Source organism: Pelodiscus sinensis, chromosome 21 (genome assembly GCF_052426305.1).
Source record: "Pelodiscus sinensis isolate ZL-2025 chromosome 21, ASM5242630v1, whole genome shotgun sequence".
NCBI lineage: Eukaryota > Metazoa > Chordata > Testudines > Trionychidae > Pelodiscus > Pelodiscus sinensis.
In genome coordinates, this window is record NC_143072.1 from 4,006,867 (window position 1) to 4,023,486 (window position 16,620).

Sequence of the window (16,620 nt, forward strand, 5' to 3'; positions counted from 1 at the left end):
TGCTGTCATATGGGTGGAAATTGGGTAAATACTGCATTTATTAATATCAGCAGAACTGACTTAAACGGGGCCTATGTGTTGTGTAGTCTTGCTTCAATCGATGTATTCATGCTCATCAGTGTGAACAAAGCTATTTGCATATATATTTGCATGTATATGCAACCACACTTAAGTTGTGGCTCTTGGTAAGTGCTGTGAGTATAATTGTGGTGCCCGAGCTTACAAAGTTGAGTAGCCCTGCTTTACAGGCACGTCACTTCATTAATACTAGTAGGGAAAAAAAACTACAGAATTGTAGAAACTAGCAGAATTGTAGAGCGGAAGAATTAAATCGCCCTTTTAATGAATTATATATGCCAATATGAGGCAGTGGGTTTTGCCCACGAAAGTTCATGATATTACATATATTTTTGTTAGTTTCTAAGGTGCTACAGGACTACTCATTTTTTAAAATTACAGATTAACACGGCTATCCCTCTGAGACATCTACCAATATGACATTTAACTTCATGAATTGTAAGTACTTTTGGATGAATCTGTTAGTCGCTTGTTAAGAATTACAACAGATTCTTCTTCGAGTTCTTACTCATATCCATTCAACATAGGTGTGCGTGCCTGCCACATGCATGGATTGGGGGGAGGGAGGGTCCTCAGCCCTTGGAGTGGCTCACGCATGCCACACTATAATTAGCCCATGCAACTTTGTGCTATAGAAGGAGTCAGTCCGCACGCCTCAGGGAGATGGTGGAAGCCAGAGTGAGCCGCTAAGTCTGTGACATCAGATGCCACCTGCTCTGGTCCTCTCCCTTCAGCTGTACTCCACACCACCCTCATCCCTCTTCAGGAACCCTTCTCACAAGCAGCTTCTTGAACAGGAGCTATCCCAATTGCTTCAGGTGGGAGCAGAGGAGAGGGTGGCGCTGGAGTTCGAGAACAAAGGTTTCTACTCCTGCTACTTTTTGATCCCCGAGGTGAAAGGTGGCCTATGGCCTATATTGGACTTGAGGGGCCTCAACAAATATTTAGTCTGCTTCAAGTTCTGTATGGTCTCCCTATCATTCCGTACCTGGATCCTGGGGACAAGTATCCTGCCCTCGACCTCAAGGATGCGTGCTTCCCTATCGCCATCTTCGAAGACTTCCTGAGATTTGTAGTGGGGAAGAACCACAACCAGTTCACTGTCCTGCCCTTTGGCCTGTCTATGGCCCTCGGGTTTTCACCAAGTGCATGTCAATGGCTGTGGTATACCTGAAGCATCAGAGTCTACAGGTGTACCCTTACCTGGATGACTGGCTCGTCAAGAGCCCATCGAGGCAAAAGGTCCAGCGCAATGTGCATCTCCTCCTGGACACATGTCGCTAGCTCGGTCTGCTGATAAATAGGAAATGTCCCTGTTGGTACCAACTCAGAGGATAGAGTTCATGGGAGCAGTTCTGGCCAGAGCATCACTTCCTCAAAAGAGATTTGAGGACCTGTTGGCCCTCATAAGGCAAGTCGCAGACACCGGCATGACCACACATGAGTGTGTCTGCAGATCCTGGGGCATATGGCTGCTTGCACATACGTAGAGCCCCTGGCCAGGCTCAGAATGAGGCCCTCCAACTGTGTCTGGTCTCTGTGTATGTACCAGTAAAACACTCTCTAGAAAGGCGTCCCACCCCAAGTTTTGTCAACCCTAGCCTGGCAGATGAGCCTGGACTGAGTCATGTTGGGCATTCCATACCATCCTCAACTATACTCGAGAGCTAGTAGCCGATGCTTCCATTTGGGGAGCCCACATGGGGACCGTTCACACCCAGGGTATGTGGTTCACTTGAGAGATCACACCACATAAAATAGCTGAGTGATCAGGAAAACATGTGAGGTGTTTCTCCCTCACCTCACAGGCATGGTGGTGCGCATCCTCACAGAGAACACCGCCACTATGTACTACATAAACAGACAAGGAGGAGCCCACTCTCCAGAGCTCTGCAAGGAGGCTATGAGACTCTGGGAGTTTTGCATCCTGCATGGCATCATGCTAGAAGCCCGTCATCTCCCAGGGGTTCAGAACGCCATCACAGATCGCCTCAGAAGAGAGGTCTCTTCTCACCATGAGTGGACTCTCCGTCATGAGGTGACTGCCTCCCTCTTCCACGACTGAGGCTCTCCCTTACTTAGTGGACCTCTTCGCAATGAGAGACAACACAAAGTGCAGCTGGTTCTGCTCCCAGTTCGGCCTTGAGCGAGGCTCTGTTCTGGATGCATTCCTGTACTGATGATCGGAAGGTCTCCTCTGTACCTTCCCTCTGTTTCCCCTCATCAACAAGATTAAGAGCATAAGAACGGCCATACTGGGACAGACCAAAGGTCCATCCAACCCAGTACCCTGTCTGCCGACAGTGGCCAAGGCAGCTGCTGCTCAAACCGGACTTGCTCTCCAAGGACCAAGGACGCTTGCTCCACTTGAACATCAGCTCACTCCACCTGATGGCGTGGTTCATCTGTGGTTGAACCCCCAGGAACTATCATGTTCAGGCGCTGTTCAGAGGGTTCTCCTTGAGAGTTGAAAACCCTCAATGTGATTCACCTATGCTGCCAAATGGACTCATTTCTCCGTATGGGTGCAGCAGTGGCAGGTTGTCCCAGCCAAAGCTTCCCTTCAGGAAATCTTGGACTACTTGCTGTACCTGAAGTGACAAGGCCTTCCTCTGGCCACCATTAGAGTCCACCTGGAGGCCATTTCTGTAATTCATCCGCCCATGCAAGGTCATTCAGTATTCTCTCATGATGTCACCTCCCGGTTCCTGAGAGGCCTGGAACTTCTCTACCCTCAGGTCAGAGACCCTCTCCCATAGTGGGACCTGAATGTGGCCTTGGTGTGGCTCACAGGCCCTCCCTTCGCACCCCTGGCCATATGTCCCTTGTCACTGCGCTGCTTCAAGGTAGCCTTCCTGATCACAATTACTTCGGCTAGACGGATGTCAGAGCTCCGAGCACAGATGTCAGAACTGCCATATACCTGGTTCTTCAAGGATAAGAACCAGCTGCGGCCTCATCCAGCCTTACTCCCCAAGGTGGTTCCCGCTTTCCACGTGGATCAGGACATTTTTCTGCCGGTCTTCTACCTCAAGCCTCATGCAAACAATGAAGAGAAGCACCTTCATACACTGGATGCGTGTTGGGTGCCGGCCTTTTACCTAGAGAGGACATGTGCCTTTTGCACCTCCATGCAGCTGTTTGTGACCTATGTGGAGTGCGGGAAGGGTTCCCCAATTTCCTCCCTGCGACTGTCCAGCTGGATCACTTCCTGCATCCGCATGTGCTACGAGCTGCCAAGGGCCAGCCACCAGAGTTGATTAAGGTCCACTCTACCGGGCCTCAGGTTTCCTCACACACTTACCTTGCACATGTCCCCGATCCAGGACATTTGTCAGGAGGCAACATGGTTGTCGGTACATACGTTCATGTCTCATTATGCTACTGCACAACCAAGTAGGGAAGATGCTGCATTTGGGAGGGATGTACTGCAGTCTGCATTCTCATAACTCCTACCCACCTCCACAGATACCGCTTACAGTCGCTTATGTTGAATGGACATAAGCAAGCACTTGAAGAAGAAAATACAGTTACCTATTCTGTAACTGGTGTTCTTCAAGATGTGTTGCTCATGTCCATTCAACCTCCCACTTTCCTCCCCTCTGTCGGAGCTCCGGCAAGAAGGAACTGAGGAGGGAGGAGCTGGGCATGTGAGAGTCACTCCAGGGGTTGCTGGGGACCCTGGCCCCTACAGGTACTGCTTAAGGATGTTAAGAGGCAGGTAACTGGGTAATCATGTAGTCAATACAATTTATATCAACTACATGATTACTCGATAAGAAAAGGTGCTCAGAAGGAGCTAACCCTGCTGCAGCTCTGCAATTTAAATGTAGCAAGAGCAGGGCATGCAGGCAGCCCGGCTCCTACTACGATTAAACTGCAGAGCCGCAGTGGGGGTAGCTCCTGGACCCAGCGTGAGCCAGGACTGAGTCAGACTTGCTCAGTCCCAGCATGCCCTGGATCCATTATCCCCTGTCTGGGGGGGGTTCCAGCAGGGTGCTGGGATCCCCTGCAGATGGGCTGCAGATGAGCAGCTGGTCCCAGTGGGGAGTTGGGACACCCGCATAGAGGGGGCTCCTTCTGAAGCAGCCTCTCTGCCCCCTCCCCACTGTTATCTCTGAAAGAGGCAGCAGCAGGGTAGGGGGGGGAGGAGAGTGGCACTGCAGAGATAGTGCTGGCAGGAACGGGCTTTTAAGCCAGCTTCCCCAGAGCCGGCTCCTACTTCTCTCTCCCCCCTTGCTGTCTCTGATATAGAGGTAGCAAAGGGGGATGGAAATGCGAGTTGTCAACACGACGGCTTATCGGGTAGTTGATTAATTGACTACTCTTTTACATCCCTATCACTGCTTAGGAAAAAATTCTGGCACTGGTGCATGTGTCAGGCACTCACACCTATGTTGAATGGACATGAGCAACGTATCTCAAAGAAAACCAATTACAGAACAGAACCTTTTCTTATATGGTAACTTTTTATATTGCTACTAAAACCCCATTTTTAACTGTTAACACACTGTAACTAGAAATGACTCCATATTGTAACTGAAACCCCATTTTAAACTCTGTACTGCCTTGACTCTGTTTAAAGTTAGGTGTGTCTGTAATCTCATTTAGAAGTGTGAATGAGGGTGTGTGTGTAAAGGGAACAGTACCTGAAGTCAGCCTTTCTGGGTGACCAGTTGCCAGCACTACCTTGATGGTCAAAGAACAATGAGTGAGCCCTATAAGAGAACCCACCCAAAAGAAAGAGACTGACAAAAGCCCTATCAAGAAAAGATTAAAGATGCTGTTAACTGATGACTCATGGTCAGACAGTGTCCTGGGGCAGTGAGCTAAAACATAAGAAGATGGGTAAAAAACAATAGAATTGGGTCTTTGGGTTCTACCTTCATCCTCCAGGAGCATAGAATCATAAGGCTGGAAGAGACCTCAGGAAGTAATTGTGTCCAACCCCTGCCCAAAGCAGGACCAACCATAACTAAATCATCCCTGCCTGGGCTTTGTCAAGCCAGGAATTAAAAACCTCTAGAGATGAAGATTCTACCACCTCCCTAGGTAACCCATTCAAGTGCTTCACCACGCTCCTAATAAAATAGTTTTTCCTAATATCCAACCTAGACCTCTTCTACTGCAACTTGAGACCATTGCTCCTCATTCTGCCATCTGAAAACAACCTCTCTTCATCCACTTTGGAACCTCTCTTTAGGTAGTTAAAGGCTGTTACAAATCCCCCCTCACTCTTCTCTTCTGCAGACTAAACAAGCCCAAATCCCTCAGCCTCTCCTCATAAGTCATGTGCTCCAGCATCCTAATAATTTTTGTTGCACTGTATTGGACCCTCTTCGATGTGTTCACATCGTTTCTGTAGTGGGGGCCCAGAATTGGACACAATACTCCAGATGTGGCCTCACCAGTGCCAAATAAAGGGAAATACAGCCTCTTCCCAACTTACGAACCAGTTACGGACCAAGCAATTGGTTGTAACTCAGTTCGTTCGTAAGTTGGACCCCATTGAGTTACACGTGACAGTGCTGTTCGTAAATGCGTAAACTCGGCGTCTGCCATTTACGACAGCTTTGGTTCGTAAGTTGACCGTTCGCAACTCGGGGACCGGCTGTAATCACTTCTCTAGATCTGCTGGCAATGCTCCTCCTAATGCATGCTAATATGCCATTAGCCTTCTTGGCTACAAGGGCACGCTGTTGACTCATGTCCATCTTCACATCCACTGTAATCTCCTGGTGCTTTTCTGCCGAACTGCTGGTTAGCCAGTCAGTCCCCGTGCTTGGGATTCTTCCGTCCCACATGCAAGACTCTGCACTTGCTCTAGTTCAACCCAGCTACCCTCCTCATGTCTGGGCCACCTGGCCAATGGAATAGCAAGAGCAACTGAGGGTGGTAATTATATCCCATCTGCAGAACTGTGTATGAGTGTGTATATGTGTGGCGGATAATTTTTAGTAGCTAGGGATAGTAAATGAATTCTGCATTCACAATAAATGTGGCATATTGCCTCATTCCTGCCCTCCCCCAACAAGATTCTGCTAGTTCTATTTCTACAAGTCAACAATCTGGCAAGCCTGTGCATGTGCAACGGTAAACAAAATGTCTCATGGGCCACACCTGGAACCGCAATGGGCTGCATGCAACCCTTGGACCACAGGTTGCCCATCAGTGATTTAGGAGTTATTACAATGGAAGAAGTTAGAAAAGCTGTTGGTAAACCAAACAATGGGCAAGAAGGTGGAGAGGACAACTTTACTGGGGAGCTGCTTAAAGGAAATAAAGAAACAATCCTTCAGCCTTTCCTAGTGCTTTTGGATAGAATATGGAATGAAGAAGAGAATGCAACACAGTACAACAGAGGCCTTATAGTCAACCTCCCAAAGGAGGGTGACCTTACCAACTACAACAACTGGAAATAAATCACATTACTGTATGTGCAACATCATCCTAGCATAGGGGTGGGCAATACTTTTAGATGGGGGTCACTCCAAGAATTTGGTAATTTGTCATGGGCCACATTTTTCTATTATATTAATTGAGGTAGGAGACTGGGCTGCACGAGAGGGTGAGGAGGGAGTTTGGGTGAAGGGGTTTGTGATTTTGGGCAGGAGACTGAGGTGCAGGAAGGGGTGCATGATCTTGCAGGGTTCTGAGTGAAAGAATGGATTCTTACCTTGAGCAGGAGTGCAGAATGTTTGGGTTGTACCTGAGGTAGCAGGTGACTTGGCTTAGGGGCTCACAAGAATGGAAATTCCACTTTTCAAGTAGCTCTAATTGCAGTGTAGTAAAATTTATTAGGCTCAATCCTAAATCCCCAGTCAGGTAAGGAGGACTATAATGTCAACTAAAAATTGGCTTGAACATTACTAGCAAAACTGAGCCTAATATATGGCTCCATTATACTGAACACAAATGGGGAAATGTAGTATGTGGTTAGATTATTACATTGGAGAAGGAGCTATTTTTATAATAGTTGTTTACTGTCCTTATATAGATATAGAAAAACACTACTAAAAAGCTGTTAATTCTACAAAAAACATGCTGACCACTTCTTTGCATTACAATTTTAACCTTCCAGTGTGGCTTTGGCAAAGGACTGATACTCTAGGTTGTTTGCTGAAAATAAACAATGTAAACTAAAGTTTGCTGATTTTCCAGAGTAACTTTGCAAGGCAGTGGAGGCCCGGAAAGCCATGAAGGTCTGCCTGCATCTATCAACTAGCTAGATTCGGGTCTGTAACACATGCACCAATAAGATATGTATTAGACAATAAACAGTAGTATACATCTTTAGATATGTACACAGACCTGCTGAAATTTGGGGGCCCATCCCCTTCATAGAACCCATACGGATGGAAGAGAACTCAGAAGGTCATTGAGTTCAGCAGGACCAATCCCAACTAAATCATCCCAGCCAGGGCTCTGTCAAGCTGGGACTTAAATGCTCTAGGGATGGATATTCCACCAGGGTCCAGTGCTTTTTTTGTGACGGTACTGCCCAGTATGCAGTACCAGCACCTCCAATCAGAGCTCAACAACTTTTCCCCTGGAGTACCAGCACCTTTTTTTTTTTTAAAACAAAAAAAAGCACCATCCTTAGGTAACCCATTCCAGTACTTCACCACCCTTGAACAGAACGTCTAGATTGGCATGGAAAAGTGTCTAGATTTTGCGGAAAAGCGTCCATGGCCAATCTATATGTGCTTTTCTGCAAAAACGCCCCGCTGGCCATTTTCGCGATCGAGGCTTTTTTGAGGAAAACAAATCTCAGCTGTCTACACTGGCCCTTTTGAGCAAAAGTTTTGCGCAAAAGGGACTTTTGCCCGAATGGGAGCAGCATAGTATTTCTGCAAAAAGCACTGATTTCTTACAGTAGGAAGTCAGTGCTTTTGCAGAAATTCAAGCAGCCAGTGTAGACAGCTGGCAAGTTTTTCCTGGAAAAGCGGCTGATTTTCTGGAAAAACTGGCCAGTCTAGACACAGCCCTAATGAAATAATTTTTCCTAATATCCAATCTAGACCTCCCCCATGTAACCCTTTCCCCTGTAAAAGATCTTTTGGGGGCACCCTGAGTTTTGGACTCCAATACAGTTTTTCTCCTGCTCTTGTTGGTTCTCTTCTGTACACATCTACTTTGGGTCCATACAGTGGTTAAATTCCCCCACAAATGTCACAATGTGCAAGTGTCAGTGATGCAAAGATTCATATTCACGGCCACCTCAGGATCAGGTAGTAAACAATGCAGGCGTGGGCATTTCCCGTATTTTTGGCAAGGGGAGGGGGTCGTCGTTCAGCTGAGTAAAGCCCTGGCCGGGTTGATTTAGATGGGATTGGTCCTGCCTAGAGCAGGGGGCTGGACTTGATGCCCTCCTGGGGTCTCTTTCCAGTTCTATGATTAGGGGATGGATTGATGAGATAATATGATCTTGGTAACTAATTGACCATTCATTTTCAGTGGGAAATACGTCAATGGAGGGATGATAGGAGTTACTATAGAGAATTTCTGGGTCTCTGGCTGGTGAGTCTTGCCCACATGCTCAGGGTTTAGCTGATCGCCATATTTGGGGTCGGGAAGGAATTTTCCTCCAGGGTAGATTGGCAGAGGCCCTGGAGGTTTTTCACCTTCCTCTGGGGTACAGATCACAGCTGGAGGATTCTCTGCATCTTGGGGCCTTCAAAGTATTTGAAGGCTTCAATATCTGAGATAGGTGAGAGGATTATTCTAGGAGGGGTGGGTGAGATTCTGCGGCCTGCATTGTGCAGGGGGTCAGACTAGATGATCATAATGGTCCCTTCTGACCTTAGAGTCTATGAGAGCAAGGGCAGCTGGTCTTTGTTTACACGAGCCCCCCTTTGCCCAAGCCAGGATACAGTGGGCAGGCCCAGCCCGGGCTCAAGCGGAGAGCAGGGCCCGGCGGGGGGGGTTTCCTCTTGCGTGTGGCGGGGGCCGTCCAGCAGCTGCCATCTTGGCCCGGGGCCGCAGGGGAGCAGCGGGCTCCCGGGCCAGCGGCCTGTCCCCGCTGTGGGTGTAACGCGGCTGGGCTGCTTCCCCCCGGCAGGCGAGCACTGTCCAGCCCGAGGCAATGGAGGGGGAGGCAGGGCCTGCTCTGAGGCCCAGCCCGGCTGCTTCCCCCTCAGGGCTGCCCAGGCGACCGTTTAACGGTCCGGGCATCCCCGCCCCACAGCGAGGACGACGGCGGCCGCGCGGCGCCGCGCCGGCGGCCCCAGCACGCGCCGCGCCGCGCGGCCATGTCCGCCTCGCCCGCCTGAGAGGCCAGCGTCGCCCCCCTCTCTCGCTCCTTTCCCCCTGCTCCCTCCGCACGCCGCGGCAGCGGGTCGCCTTCGCCCGGGGCAGGCTGGGAGTTGTAGTCCGCCGGCCGGCCGGCTTCCCGCCGCCCAGCGCGGGCCGGGAGGGGTCCGCCGAACTGCAACTCCCGGCAGGCGCTGCGGCCCGCGCGCCTGCGCAAAGCGGCTTTCCTCGAACAAAAAACTCCCCTCTCGGTCCCCCCCCCCCCTTCGCAGCGGTCCTGGGTTCAGGGTGAACGACTGTGTGAGGGGACCAGGCCCGGCCGGCGCCCCAGCGGACGCGGTCAGCGAGCCCCCGCCGGACGAGTCGCCGAGGGGACAGGCCCTGCTGGGAAGCGCCTGCTGTGAGCTGGGATTAGCGCGGCCTCCCCTTGCCCCGAGGCGGCGGCGTCTCCTCGCCGACTCTCACCAGGACCCGGGCTGCCCTGACGCGGCGGCGGCCAGCCAGTGAGTGAGAGCCCGGGCCGAAGGGGCTAGGCCGAGCCTGCCTCCGGCTGGGCCCGGGGTGTCCCCGTCGCTATTCCCGCGGGGGGGGCTCACCCCCCTTCTGGTCACTGTTCCGCGCGCCCGTGGGGGGGGGGAACTCGCATGCCCCGCCTCAGTCGCTAGTGAGTAAGTGTGAATGTGAGTTGATGGGGGGGAATAACTCACATGCCCCGCCTCAGTCACTAGTGAGTGAGAGTGAGTGTGAATGTGAGTGTGATGGGGGGAAAACTCACATGCCCCGCCTTAGTCACTAGTGAGTGAGAGTGAGTGTGAATGTGAGTGTGATGGGGGAATAACTCACATGCCCCGCCTTAGTCACTAGTGAGTGTGAGTGAGTGTGAATGTGAGTGTGATGGGGGGAAAACTCACATGCCCCGCCTTAGTCACTAGTGAGTGAGAGTGAGTGTGAATGTGAGTTGATGGGGGGGAATAACTCACATGCCCCGCCTTAGTCACTAGTGAGTGTGAATGTGAGTGTGATGGGGGGAAAACTCACTTGCCCCGCCTCAGTCACTAGTGAGTGAGAGAGTGAGTGTGAATGTGAGTGTGATGGGGGGAAAACTCACATGCCCCGCCTTAGTCACTAGTGAGTGAGAGAGTGAGTGTGAATGTGAGTGTGATGGGGGAAAAACTCACATGCCCCGCCTTAGTCACTAGTGTGTGTGAGTGAGTGTGAATGTGAGTGTGATGGGGGGAAACTCACATGCCCCACCTTAGTCACTAGTGTGTGAGTGAGAGTGAGTGTGAGTGTGAGTGTGATGGGGGGAAAACTCACATGCCCCGCCTCAGTCACGTGTGTGTGTGTGTGTGTGTGTGTGTAAGAGAGTGAATGGGGCGGGGGAACGCATATGCCCGCCTTGGTTGCCATTCCCCATGGTAGAGGAAGAACTCGAATCCCCCTTCCCCCCCTTCCTTGGCTGCTACTCCTGTGTGACTGTGAGAGATTCATTTCCTCTCCTGCCAGCTTTGCCCCTCTTCAGTCGACATTCCTTGAGAAGTGCTATACCCCGCCAATTCCCTTTCCCCCTTATTGGCCACCTCTTGGGGATGTCTCGGTCTCCCTCTTGGGATTGGTCCTGCCTTGGGCTTGGGGCTGGACTTGATGACCTCCTGAGGTCTCTTCCAGCCCTAAGATTATGTGAATCTCTTGCCTGCCAGTTGCTACTGAATGCCATCTCATTTCCGCTTCTGCTGGGGGAGCTTTCACACCTCTTCCAGCGCCAGTCATGGTTACTTTGCTGGTGGAGCGCAACACTCTCCATCTTTGATCATGGCCATTGGAAGGAAGCTGTTCCGAGGTTGTGCATTGGTGGTGGCTGTGTGGTCCTTGCACTGGAGTGCCACAGCTTCTCATTGTATGGCATATGCCAGATCCTGGTGAGGAATGTGGGTGGAAGAGAAGTAGGGAAGGGCAAGTATCTGCTTCTTGGGAGGGGACCATAGGGATTGTATTCTAATTGACCCTTCTTAGTTAACTCGTCTCTGGGAGTCTGGTGGGTTCCAGAAGGAGAAGCTTAGAGGGTTGGCTTCATGCTTGAAGTGCAAAATGGGAAACAAGGAGTTTAGACCACTCTGCTTAGCATGAATGCTTTATTTTCAAATTCCTTGACTTGCACCTCTTTTCTCTTGTGTATTGAGGATGAATGAGACACAAACTGAGGCTCAGCACATCCTGGGGCATTCTCTTTTGAGAAGGGTTACAAGGAAAACATGTAGTTCTTACCCTTCCCTGCCTGTGTCAGAGATGTTTTTTCTAAGATAAGGACTCTTGTAACAAATTTTTTTTTTTTGTTTAACCAAAAGCTTTGTCTCCTTTCTGCCTGTGAAATAACTGCAGTCATTGGGTTTGAATATTATTAGCCTTTGATCTGAGTGGCTAATCCAGGTTTTAGGGATGTGGGGAGTTTCCACCAATAGGAGGAACTGATGAAAGTGTCAGGCACCTTTGATGCTTTGTAAAAGTATTATTTCCTCAAACACAGAGTGAAGCAAAAATAACAGGAGGTAGTTTCTTTGCTTGCATCCCAAGCTGCTGCTTGCCAGCTTGACCAGGCTGTGTCTCTTTTGCTCTTTTCAGTCTTTGTTCCTCTCTCTGTCTTCTTGAGCTGTCTGTCCCACACACTAGAGAGCCAGGTTTGCTCTAGAAAGTTTTGCTGGCATAGCTATGTTGGTTAGGCATGTGGGAAGAAAATACCCCTAAATAGCATAGCTATGCTGGCAACCCCCCACCCTCCATGCAGATGCAATTTATACTGGCACAGCTTATGTCTTGTGGGGAGGTTGTTTTTATACACTGGATTTCCATTAGGGGGCTTTGCCAGAAGAAACACTGGTGTATCTTTATCTGCACAATATTTAGAGTAAACTTGCTTTTCTTTCATGTAATCTGAATGAAGAGCTGCAGTTCAAGCTGATACACTTAAAAGTTTTTTCACCTATGAAATTATATGTATTAATGTAAATATCATCAGTCATAACTAGCACAGTTACTGTGCATAATTTCGTATTTTGTTTCTTTTATTCTTCGTTGTTGCCTGGAATGGTGCAAAAAGACACCAACAGGGTAGCCTGCAGGAAAAAATGATAGTATTGTATTTGTAGGTGAAAAAGATTGAGAACCAACCTTTGGTTTATGTATGTGCTTTACATTTTTCTTTAAATGTTTTAATCTCTTTCCCCTCTTGATCACTGTCTCACATCCATCCCAGGTTGCCCATGTAATGGTAGCCTATACGAGGGATGTTAAGTAATGTGTATTCGTGTAAATGAATAGCTGCTGACATTTTTAATGTTTACACGCTGGATGGGGACAGGCAAAAAGCTGGTGCTTGTGGCTCTTGCCTCCCTCCTCTGTGGGATGCAGAGGGGGAAGGTAGCTTTGCAGAAGCCAACTCCCCTCATGTCCTCTCCTGTCTGCTCCTCTCCCCCCCAAAAGTTGCCTCTGGGATGCAGCAAGTTTGGGGGAGGGGCCAGGCGACTGTGGAAGCGGACACATATGGGGAGTTGGCTTAAAAGTTGGCTCTCCATGTGTGCCAGCTGCAAGGAGCCCCCTCCCACACTTCCTGCATCCCACAGAGGCAGCGGTGACAGGGGCAGGCGGGAGCCGGTACATGCGTGAATCGACTTTGAAGCTAGCTCCCTGTGCGTATCATTTCCTGCAGCGCTACCTGCCCACCCCTGTGGTGCTGCTGCCTCCTTATCAAAGGCAGCAGGGTGGGGGGTGTCAGGTGGGAGCCAGTACTCACAGGGAGACTGCTTAAAAGCCGCCCCTCCCACCCCCGAAGTACTGCCTCCTGCCTGCCTCCCTGCGTGTAAACGTGTAACTGCTAGAATTTCCAGCTGTTACACACTTACACAAACAATAGTTAACATTCCTGGCCTATATGAAATACATTTGGGCTATTGGGCCCCAGTCCTGCAGTGTTTCCACATTGACTTAGACTGTGTAGGTAGAAGTATCAGTCTGTGCAGAATCTGTCCATGGGTGTCTGCCAGCATAAAGCTTACTGCAGCGTAAGGGCTTCAGTCCATTTGTCAGTAGATTATCTCACTCAAAACATCATCTCTAATGACACTTTTAGCACCATTGCAATGTTGGCAATCAAAGTATAGGGACAAAGAACTGTCTAGGCGGAGGCTGTAATCTTGGCATAAGTTACAATTAAGGCCCGTTGACAGAGTAGTGCCGTAGTCGTCTCCCTGTTGCTGTTGCTTGGGAGAGAAGGGCAGTTATTTCATTCCCCTGGTGGAAGAGGGGTGTGGATTTTTTTGCCCGTGTTGTGTGTGTTTGGTTATATATTCTTGGGGGGGGGGGGGAAACGGTATACTCTTGCATCTAAATATTGTCAAAAAATAACATCAAACTACAAGATGCTACACATTATGGGTAGCAAAAGAGCCTTCGCTGTTTTTTTTTGTTTGTTTGTTTTAATTGGAATAATCACACACTTATAAAGCAATAAACCAAACCGCAGAAGAAATAAAAATAATCTGAAGCGGTACCTCTGCAGATCACCAAACCAGTTCTGACAGTCTGCCAGTGGGAGAATGTTCCAATGTAAGGGTATTATGTTAAAGGAGCTTTACTATCAGGCCTGAAAGATGAACCTGGTATAAATCAGATATCTTGCTAGATAGCCAGTAGAGAGGAATTTAGTGTACAAGATTCTCAATCTAGTATCTTTGAGGCTACATCTAGACTGCAGGCTTCTTTCAGAAAAAGCTTTCTGGGGAGAGATCCTCCAAAAAAACTTCTTCCAAAAGGGAGTGTCCTTTTTTTTCCAACAAAAGTGCATTGAAAAAGCTATCTGCTTTTTCGAAAGATAGCATCCATTCAGTGTGGACACAATCTCACATTTAAGCTGTGATTACTATGGAGGGAGTGGCCACTGAGGCACCTCTTTCTTCTTCTTTGGAAAGAACTGCCTCTTCCCCGTCCATGCATGCCTTTTTCTGAAAGAGCCCTTTTGGAAAAAGGCTTCTTCCTCATAGAAAGAGGTTTACCAGTGTTGGAAAAAACCCTCTGTTCTTTCGGGGTTTTTCACCCCCAAAAGAACGTGATTGCAGTGTGGTTGTAAATGAAGTTTTTTTGGAAAAACTGCCATTTTTCCGAAAAACTGCAGTGTAGACATAACCTGAGAGACCGTTGACTCCATGCTTCTATCTCAACGTGTTAAATTAATCTTATATACAGTATAGTTGTAGCTGTGTTTGTCCTAGGTTATTAGAGAGACAAGGCAGGTGAGGAAATATCATTTATAGGATCGGATTCTGTTGGTGAGAAATGAGCCCACACCTGAAGAAGAGGTCTTTGTATGCTTGTATGTCTCACTGACAGAAGTTGGTCCAGTGGAAGGTTATTACTTCACCCACTGTGTTTCTTTAACTTAATATTATTACACATGACTTGCTTTTTTGGAGGGGGGAGGGCGCCTCCGTGATGCTCCCCAATAGTACCCGGGATCATGAGGCACCTTATTACCACTGCCCTTAGCACATGAAGCAATCTTGTCTCTGCTGCAGGTCAGTTCCTTCAAACCAACCTCTCTTAGCAACACCTGTCTTCCAGGCTCCTACAGGCCTCAATGATAGGCACACACCACTCTCCCAGTACTAGCCCAGTATCCTAGACCCTTATATATTGAATATTCACAGAATTGCCAGGCTAACTGTTCCCAAAGGGAACAGAACACATTATTATGTAAGTTTCAGTAAAGTCCACCACCTTGCATAACACCACAGCTCTTGAATATAAAGTGAAAATGAGAATAAGTTTATCGTCAAATATTCAGGATTCTAGTAAGAATATTGGAAACAAATAAGTATATATGAAAAAAAATAACTTTTTTTAGAGACTAAACTAACAGGTTAACTTGTCAAAGACGTTTTCTCTCTCCCAAAGATTTCTTCAGTGTTTTCAATCAAGGCTGGCTGAGAGAGACTCTTTCATGATACAATCCACTGTCTTGGTGAAGGATGCCTGGGTGTTTTCTCTGTTCCTTTCCCACCTCCCCAAATATAGTTAAGTGTATAAATCTTTGAAGTGTACCCATGAGTGTCTTCATCCCTCCCCCACTTTTCTTTTCCTGTTTCACTTTTTCTCTGGAGTCTTTATAATATTTAATTTGCTTTCAACATAGTATAGTGATGAAGTCTGTTGTGAGTAAGACTGTACCCAATGTACACATGAACAGGTAGATGAATGAACATGTTTTGTCTGCTAGACAACATTTTTTTCACCTTAACTGGTGACAGTTATCTACACACTGAAAATACATTCTTAAAGTCGATATATAGCAGTTCTTTCATACATACATTTTCCATTCTGGTGAGGTATAATGTAAACACTCTACACCTCTTTGTCAGTTGGTGTTCATAGGTTCCTGGGTCACAGACTCAATTAGTGTGTTTAATCTTCAACCCATTTTAGACATTTTCTGGGGTGGGGGTTCCAATTTTTTTTGTATCAAGTGTCTTCTTGAGACATTTGGTATTTTTACAAAAAAGGCTATGTAGTAGACTACTTTTAAAAAATTCTAAATTCTGTACTGAGTAGTTAGTCAGTCATCTATTTTTTGTATGTTTGTGATTGACTGTATGTATACATTATATTTGAGAGTGTCTTTTAGGTACCATATTGGCTTACATTCACTTTAAACCCCTAGAATGCATAGCAGAAAAAAACAGTCAATCAAAACAAAATGGGTGAAATAAAAATTTGTCCTCTGCCTTTAATTACTACATATTAATAAAGGTAGAAGATTGTTTTTAAGGCAAGAACTCTCCATTGAAGTAACATATGAACTGCTTGTTGTAACTAGAGTACTTTTGGTAATGTGTCTTTGGAAAGTTGTTCATTGTGTATTTTTAAAGTGCAATAGTTATGTACAATAGATTTTCAAGTTAATCTTTTGAAGCAGATTAGGCTTGTTAGATGAATATAATTGAAGTAGTCTGAGTGAAGTCCTATGAGATTATATTCTCCTTGACATGTGCATCAACTGCCTATGTATGAACTGAAGAGATCTTTTACACTCTAGCAGAAAATAATTTTAATAATAAATGTATATTGAAAACTTTTCACATTGGGTAAAATGAATATTATTATTATTGGGACACTATAGCACATGACTGTTAATTGCTCCTTGTGGAACTTGCAATAAAGAACAATCTTTGAGAAGGAAAGCAAGGGACCTTGACAACTGTAAAATCAGACAGGAAGCACGATGAAGCCTCTGTAAGGGAGTGG

At 47.6% G+C, this 16,620-nt stretch overlaps 1 protein-coding gene across 2 annotated transcripts in view; it reads left to right on the forward strand.

The window, feature by feature from the left end:
- Positions 1–9,540: 9,540 nt before the first annotated feature.
- The window catches only part of GTF2I (general transcription factor IIi), a 110,845-nt gene continuing 103,765 nt past the window's right edge, over positions 9,541–16,620 (forward strand). The window contains exon 1 of one of the 2 annotated variants that reach the window (XM_075904293.2): positions 9,541–9,833. The gene's annotated coding sequence lies outside the window, so the exon portion shown is untranslated. The remainder of the gene's footprint in view (positions 9,834–16,620) is intronic. The other variant, XM_075904292.2, reaches the window with a different exon arrangement.